The 8,244-nt window shown below is 43.0% G+C and overlaps 1 long non-coding RNA gene across 1 annotated transcript in view; it reads right to left on the bottom strand.

Moving 5' to 3' along the window:
* Positions 1-696: 696 nt before the first annotated feature.
* LOC116700541 (uncharacterized) overlaps positions 697-8,244 on the bottom strand; it is a 13,378-nt gene continuing 5,830 nt past the window's right edge. The window contains exon 3 of the long non-coding RNA XR_004334680.1: positions 697-845. This is a non-coding gene — a long non-coding RNA (uncharacterized LOC116700541). The remainder of the gene's footprint in view (positions 846-8,244) is intronic.

Raw genomic sequence — 8,244 nt, 5'->3', positions numbered from 1 at the left:
GTTTCCAGTGTCCATGCATGATGATGACCTGTCTTACCACAAAAAGAAAATGGTTTTCACAAACCCACTTAATTGTACACATCAGCAGGCTACGTACACTTCTGTCGAGAACACCAGCAATTAAAATCATCAGCTAACTAGTAACATGCTAATAACAACCCGCTACAAAAGGTAATATATTTATGTGTAAAATCACCAGCCAACACAAACAGCTATCTACAACCCCCAACAGTGACAGACGTGGCCCCCCTATTGATTTGAGGTGCCAGACAAGAAAATGGATCATTTTAGAGGGCAATGATAAATAACTTATTTTGATTTGTTTTTATTATATTGGACTGATGAATTTATTCATTTGAGGGATTGACACCAAAACATAATATTTAGCTAAAATAAATCTTATATCCACCTCTACTCAAAGCCATTAAACATGGGCTTCTAACATACATCATTACCACTTAATTTCTTCACTCTGTCACTGACGCATAGGAACATTTCAGCGGCCCTCATTAGACTGTTGCACACATGCAAACTAGAACATCTGGAAACCCACAGCAGCTCGGTGGGCTCAGTGTGGCAGGTGTGTATCAAAATGCACATATAAAACACAAGGCGAGATTTAAGTCATGCTTAAGTCCTCAAGGATCACATCCTGACTGTGTCTCCCACCCACCATCACACACACACACACACACACAATCATTGATGTGGCTGCTACCTTTCAGGGCCGTTCTCCATCTGCTTCCCCCTCACCGTGGCTGCAGCAGCATATGTCAGTGTTTGGACTGGAGAGCTGAGCTCTCTGGGTCAGCCTTTCATCTGGTCCTTTGATGGTCTTGCTGGCTCTGCAGCTGTGGATGAGAAGGTGGATAGGACACACACTTAAAGCATAAGGCATCCTTGAAAGTATCTTGAAAACTAATTGCCAAATTTCTATAAAATGTGTCTTTGATATTCGAGGATGAATCCTACTGATATTAGTAAACCCCTGGGTGTATTTTGTTCAGTTATTTCTTTGTGCAGGGCATCATTCTGATGATATGTTTCATGGTGTCAGAAATTATCTCTGTACAATAACCCCCTAACACTAAGCATCAATTTAACATAAACATACTGGTATCCTCATGATTTTATTTTAGGATTCTTCTGAGAATGTCAGATGAGACCGTAGCAACAGAGATAACACAGATTACATATAATAAGCATGCACAGGTATAGTACTAGGGAGAATGGAAAGCAGTGGTAGTGCTCTGTGACTCCAAAGCGTGACTGTGCTGTGTGTGAAAATGAAACAAGGTAGCACTGAACAAGACTGTGCATGCTCAAAAATCCTTTGTGCTTTGTTATCTCGACTATCAGGGCAGAGAATATACAGTACTGAGCATCCAAGTCACAGCTGCAAACCTAACTTGGAGCAACCAACCAAAGGTGATTTAGTTTAACACTCCAATTCTCTGTTCCCGACAGGGACTGAGTCTGCTGCAGGTCGCAGACAAAGACCCAGATACAGAAGTGGTTTGAAGTGGTAAAGTCCTCTTGTAATCCCTCTATAATCCTCCATTTAAGGCTGACTGCGATCCATTGTCTTCCCTGGGGAGGACAGAATACAATCCTACTGGGCCTATAAACTCGGTGCCTTTGATAAAGAAGTACTATCTGATTTACTATTGCAGCTAATTGAAGCTCCACTGTGCTAATTAAATCAAGGAGCCAACTGGAGTGTGACGTGTAGTGTGGGTGTCCTAACAGACAAAAACTTCCCACTCATTTCTATGTCAACTTTCCACATGACATTCCAGTTGATTTTTTTTATATGCACAAGCAGGCTGCCCCTTGTCTCATTTAAACGCAACCAATAACATAAGAACCTTGACTGCCTGGGTGTTCCAAGCTCTCCACAATCAGGACTATTTGAAAATGTCAGACTCCCTTGTTAGCAATTCAAACAGCCAAAGAGGCAATTACGCCATTTTCATGTATCCACAGAGGCCTTGCTGCCTCCGACACAACTCTGACACCATGCCCCCATGTTTTAATACGGCCGACAGGAACATTACATTCCTCAGCAGCTATGAAAAACTAACCAAGCCATATTAATACCCCCCTCAGCACCCTCAATTCCCACCGCCTCCCTCTCCTATCTCTCTCAATCACCCTTATCTCTCTCTCCAGCCCTCACCTCCTCTTTCATTTTCGAGACAGTCTATCATTTAGGAAACACGGCGGCATGATTGTGGCTTCCGCTGGAAGGGGAGAGCGGAATGCTATCATCACTCCCAGGGCCATAATCAATAGTGTCAGTAATGGCGATGGCGGGAGGAGAACAGTGGATTGCTGCGGGGTCCTCAGAGATCATATTGGAGGGCTTTGTTTTTTCTCTGGCTCTCCCCACAGTCCTGTTAAAATATTCTGCAGGCATTCACTCTGTCAGCATCACTCCACTGAGGGCTGCAGGAGGGAAACACTATTCTGGTATAATGAGTTTGGAGATCATGTTGCCTGTTGAAAGGCTTCAAAAGATATAGTTATTGGTAAAGGTGTGCTAGGATATCAAAATATGTAAATGTATACCATGAGTAGTTTTAGCCATGCTATATGTTTGGTCAGAGATGCAACATTTTGTCTTTCAACTAACACTGTCTAGTTCATTCATTTATGTAACCCTCTTCTTTTTACTGACATTTTGGTGCAGCCTGCAGTACTCAACCTGTATGCGATGTGTTACTGTTGCTCACATTTAAATGCCCCCACTGGTGTTATTGCCACATCTTTTAAAAGCTAGAATATTATGCTTCCCGTGCAGGAGAGATCCTCAGAAACATTTTCATGGGGAAGGGATTTATTGCAGGCAGTATGTCTCACCAACATTTTGTGCTGCAGAGGAAGTAAATCACACTTGAAAGACACACCAGTGGGATAAGCTCACACTTTGAAAATGATTCCAGGTGGTAAATCAGTTGAGCAATAATAATGATCTATGCTTGAGCTTATACCTCAGTATTAGTGCTTGTAAACCATCACCACAGAAGAAAGCTGACTTCACAGCATTGTCTGTTCAATGTTCAGTGTTTGTGTGTTTTAGTTGACCTCCAATATCTTTTAAAGTAATATGCTCTAGGATTTTCATGGAACCAAACACACTTTTGATAGAACATGGTCTGCATTTTCTCAGCAGCAGCTCTATTTACCGTCAGCATATACCTCTGTATACAGCAGCTTTCATATGGTGGCGGGGTCCACCAATCCCACACACGATTCAAATTTCATTTACACACACGAGAGATACTAACACAGACTTACAAAGTTACACGAGCATATAGAAATACATAAACAACCAGGCATTAGTCCGAGCGAGAACGGCAGGTGCTGTTGAGCGACGTCAGTGATGAGCGGGGGTGTCGTAGCGTAGCCAGCATGACATAAAAGGGTGGTTGCTCATGGAATAAAAGAAAAGGCTGATTATTGACTGGCTTTTTTTTGTTAAAACAGTTGGTTTGGGGCGCCTGGATAGCTCACCTGGTGGAGCGGGCGCCCATGTATGGAGGTTTACATTTACATTTACATCATGGCATTCCCCCTTTCACGTCTAAGCTGCCCTACTCAAATAAAGGCCTAAAATGCCCCAAAAAATAGACTTCTGGGACCTGGAGTATTGAACCACATTTGCTGTTACCACCAGTAACCACAGGTGACACCAAATAAATACAGCTGGAATCTTTAATTGTAATTTTACCTGACTCTGTGACAAGTTCTCATACAACCATACCTGATGCAATTAGCTCAAATGCAATTTAAAGCTATTGTATTCTGAATGAGTAAACACAAGGAAAGTCTCTGTCATGTGAGGAGGAGCCCTCTGGATTGTGTCTTTTATTTTAGCACAGTGACATGTCATCGTTCAGGCCAGCACTGTGTGAGCCATGTGACTTCGGGCAAAATGCTGTTCTCTTGCCCCCCTGGCAGTGTTGAGAGGTGTGGAAGAACTATCTGCTCTCACGGGGGAAGCCACAGAGAAAATAGGACATCGCTGTCAAGACATGGGAGAAGCCAGAGTGGACCTGCAGAGGGTTAGCCAAGCAGGCCCCAAGCCGCCTCACTGCACCAACCCATCATCACAGACTGCGTTTAAAAATGTGCTTAAACTACCTTGTAATGTTAACGGAGGCACCTTTTATGAAGTGCTTTCATTACATCTCAATTCAAATGTCCCCAGATGGAGCTTTTCAGCTCTGTGTATGATTCATTTTCTCTGAGTGCGCTTACAAGAGAAAATTAGCACTCAGTAATGTGAGAAGTCAGCCATCTCAACTCGTGACAGCATCTTACAGCCACTGAACTGCCGTGTCAAGGTGTTTCTGATCCATTCACTATCAGCCAGAATGCAGAAGAAGGCACATAGATTATTATTATTCAGCTGTGGAGCAGAACGGCTTCCCCTCACAACAGGAAGCGCTGCTTTTTTTAAGCCATCTTGTCGGAGGACGGGATGGGAGCTGGTGGGACGGGGCGGAGGGAGCAGAAAAGATACAATTTCACAGCTGAGCACGCCCGCTTGGTTCTCCGGTGTGAGCAGGGAAAGATTTCACACCTGAGGTAATAACAGAGAGGAGGTAGAAGATGGGAACACATTTTTAGACTGTCTGTTTCCCTTCATCAGGGAAGACAGTGTTGCCCTTTACAAGTTTTTAAATAGCACATGCTTTAAAAGAGCAACACAGTGTCTTACATTTACTCAACTGTACTCATTTTTCTCCCTTTCGCCCTTATTCATCTGGTGAGATTATTGGTGTAAGGGGGGTAGAGTTTTGTTGTGTCTCTCTCGTGACTTGAACATTTGTGTTTGGATTTCAGGGCTTTTTGTAATCAAAGAAATTCTTCTACAATCTCTTTAACTGTTAATATCATAATCTGCTGATCAAGTAGGGTGAGGTTGTGAAGTTTTAATTTGACTTTCAATGATAATCTCTTTAAAATATGGAGGTGGTCTCTGTGACGTCACCCATGGGTTTTTGAAGAGCCAAAATGAAGCTCAACGTGGGTGGCTCCCACTCTCCCTCTCTCCCACTCTCCCTCTCTCCCACTCTCCCACTCTCCCTCTCTCCCACTCTCCCTCTCTCCCACTCTGGGCAGTGTCTCCCGTTGGCTAACCTAAAGACGGGCGTAGCGGTGGTTGCAGAAGGAGCTGAGTGCCTACAGCGTGCTCGCCTCCTGTGACACCAGCCTCCTGTCACTAAAGCAAAACCCCCTTAATTATGCATAACTAAGCCTTGTAATAATTTAAACGGGTGAGTTCTAAAAAAAAATTCACCCGGCATAGTTGTCATTAAGGGTGAAACTAGCTATAGAGAACAAAACGGGTGACCGTGTTTAACTCTGCTGTAAAGTTTTATTTATGGACATTGTAACATTCAAACTGCACAATTTATGTTTAAAGTTTAAGAAAATAATTTGCCTTGGAACATACGTGTAATGTTTCAGGAAAGAGACGATGTTGTGCGGACTACTGTTAAAAGCATGTGTGTTTCAGTTTGGGGGGGGGTGACCTTATGGAACGGACTGAACAATGACGTCAAACAGAGCCGTAATATCATTCAGTTCAAAAATAGATTTAAAAAAATCATTAATGGACCAATATAGAAAATAGACATAAATACAGGAATGTAACTGTAATTTAACAAAGTAACGCTGGGGCTGTAATATCTTTATTTTTGCGGGTATTTGTCTGATTATATACCCGCATATAATCTGATTATTGGTTACAAATTTAACACACACAAGTTTTGGTTTCCGTGGCGGCCACGTACTTCCAGGTGCTTGTGTGGCGCTCTGAAGTGTGGCTTTATCTTATGTTGGAAAAGCCCGGTGAAACTGTAAATCACCATAGAATTTTTTATTTTTATTTTCCTCTCATCTGTTAAATAAGTATGTGACCCATTTTAACTTTACCCTTAATAGGATCGGAATCAAGAATCAATAAGAACTGGAATCAAAAGGAAGAATCCAAATTGGAATCAGTCGCACTGTTGCTTGCTCTGGAGGAAACTACTAGAACTGTTGGGTCCTTGTAAATTCTGGAGTGTGGTCTAGACCTGCTCTATCTGTAAAGTGTCTTGAGATAACGCTTGTTATGAATTGATACTATAAATAAAATTGAATTGAAAATTGAATTGAATTGAATTGTTAAAACCCAAAGGCCCAACCCCTGGTATCAGCCTACATATACACCAATGTTAAACAGACCCGGGACCCGAGGTAACAGAACTTAACCGGACCCAGGTGACCGTATAAACTGTGCATCCGAACCCATACGGCTCGCGGGTTGGGTCTAAGGTTCTAGGGTTTGGATATAGCCTACCTGTGAAGACTACCACCAAAGTCATTAGCTTTCATCCTATGGGCACCATGGATGTCTGTACCCACCTTTATGAACATCTGTCACAGCTGTTGAGATATTTCAGTCTGGACCAAAGTTTTGGACCAACCCTGGAATCCTTCTGTGTTTTCTTCTAGCAATCTTATCTCTGGTAATAACAAAGCAAAAAACACGATCCACCCACAAATGCAAAACACATTCCCATCAACCACCAGCAGGTACAGCTGTCACAACATTCCAGGAACTACCAACCCATTTCCATTGTTTTGTATTTCCACAATATATGAAGCAAAGAAACACACACTAACACACACACATATCTGCATAACATCCATTCTCACCAACAATAATGTACTCATGACCATCTTCATATTCTTGACTCTCATCCTTGCTGGATGCTGCTCCCCTTCATCATTATGCAGATACTATTTCAGCTCATTAGGTGTCAGTCAGGCAGGAGGCTAAACACAGTCCTCAGCTGAGGAATCAATCAGCCAAGCAACACACACACACACACACACACACACACACACACACACACACACACACACACACACACACACACCACACACACACACACACAACACACACACACACACACACACCCACACACACACACACACACACACACACACCTTATAGCGGCGGTAAGGATAATCAAAACCCATAATTGCTTTTTAAATCACAACGTTAATGACAAAATCTCTCGATTGTAATGCATTGTAATCACGCCATTAATATGGATATGACTGCAGCATTGGGAGCCATCTGTTTGACTGAGCCAGTGCTGGACGTTTTCCAACAGACATACTCATTTCAAGGACTGTGTTTTGGCCAGCGATCACAGGCAACATAATCAATGTGAATGCCGCCACCAGCGCTAGGAAACGAGGGACTCAAATTGATCCATCAATCACCTATTGAGACAATGTTTATTCAGCTTTGCCTCACTTCACACTTATTCACCCTCGCAGATGAAAGCTCCACTAGAAAAGATGGCAGGGACTGGAGAGCAATAGCACGGCACAAAAACAGGCGCTCTTTACACAGGACTTCAGTGTTCTCTTTTGGTGGGGTAGGTGATTGCCTTGGGTTACCTCTGGGTGGAATCAATTATACAAGCTTTTTAAAAAGGCCCTCTTTGCTCTTCACAGGAATGTGCAAAGCGAGCAAGCTCCCGAGGTATCTAGCATTATTCCTTTTTATGTTCTTACATCAAACTTTCTCTTTCTTCTCAAACTTTTCCATACTACTGCTAGAGTGGAAATGTGGGGCATTTGAGATGTTATTGCAAAACTTCAATTGCCCACGTTCCTCCCTCTCCTTCCCCTTATGACTAATGTATTTCCAGTACAAAAAAATATGTTGCTTTAAAAAAAGCTCTGCAGCAACTCCTGGGTGCTGTCACCATGTTTGTGGTCGCTTGGGGGGGGAGAGGGGCAGGAACAGAAAGTCTTTGTGTTTTGCCTCGGAGTATTTCTGACAGCGTCACTTTGTGTTTTAGCATTAAAAGAAATGATAGAGCCAAACCCTTCCTTTGTTGTGACATGGCTCTCTCTGTGAAAGCCCGGGAGGCCGGCGGCGGGAGGAACAGGGTATTGTGGGTATCCCACGGGGAAGACAAAAGGTGGAGCCACATTTCACACGGGGAGATGCTGGAGAAAAAAGCATTTGCAATTACAATGTAGGACTCTGCAGTTAAATCAAAATGAGAAAAAAAGCATGCTCTCAAAGAAATCAACACAGCAACAAGGCCAGACACAGACCTGTCATTGCCTCATTTCTTTTACTGATTCTCAGCAGGTTCTCAGCAGGAAACCCATGGAGGGCTTTCTTCAGGTAGGGAATGAGTCCTTACCCCAAGTGAAGGA

This window comes from Etheostoma spectabile, chromosome 13 (genome assembly GCF_008692095.1).
Source record: "Etheostoma spectabile isolate EspeVRDwgs_2016 chromosome 13, UIUC_Espe_1.0, whole genome shotgun sequence".
Lineage (NCBI taxonomy): Eukaryota > Metazoa > Chordata > Actinopteri > Perciformes > Percidae > Etheostoma > Etheostoma spectabile.
Note: the sequence above shows the minus strand (reverse complement) of the source record. Positions and strands in the feature narration are given on the sequence as shown.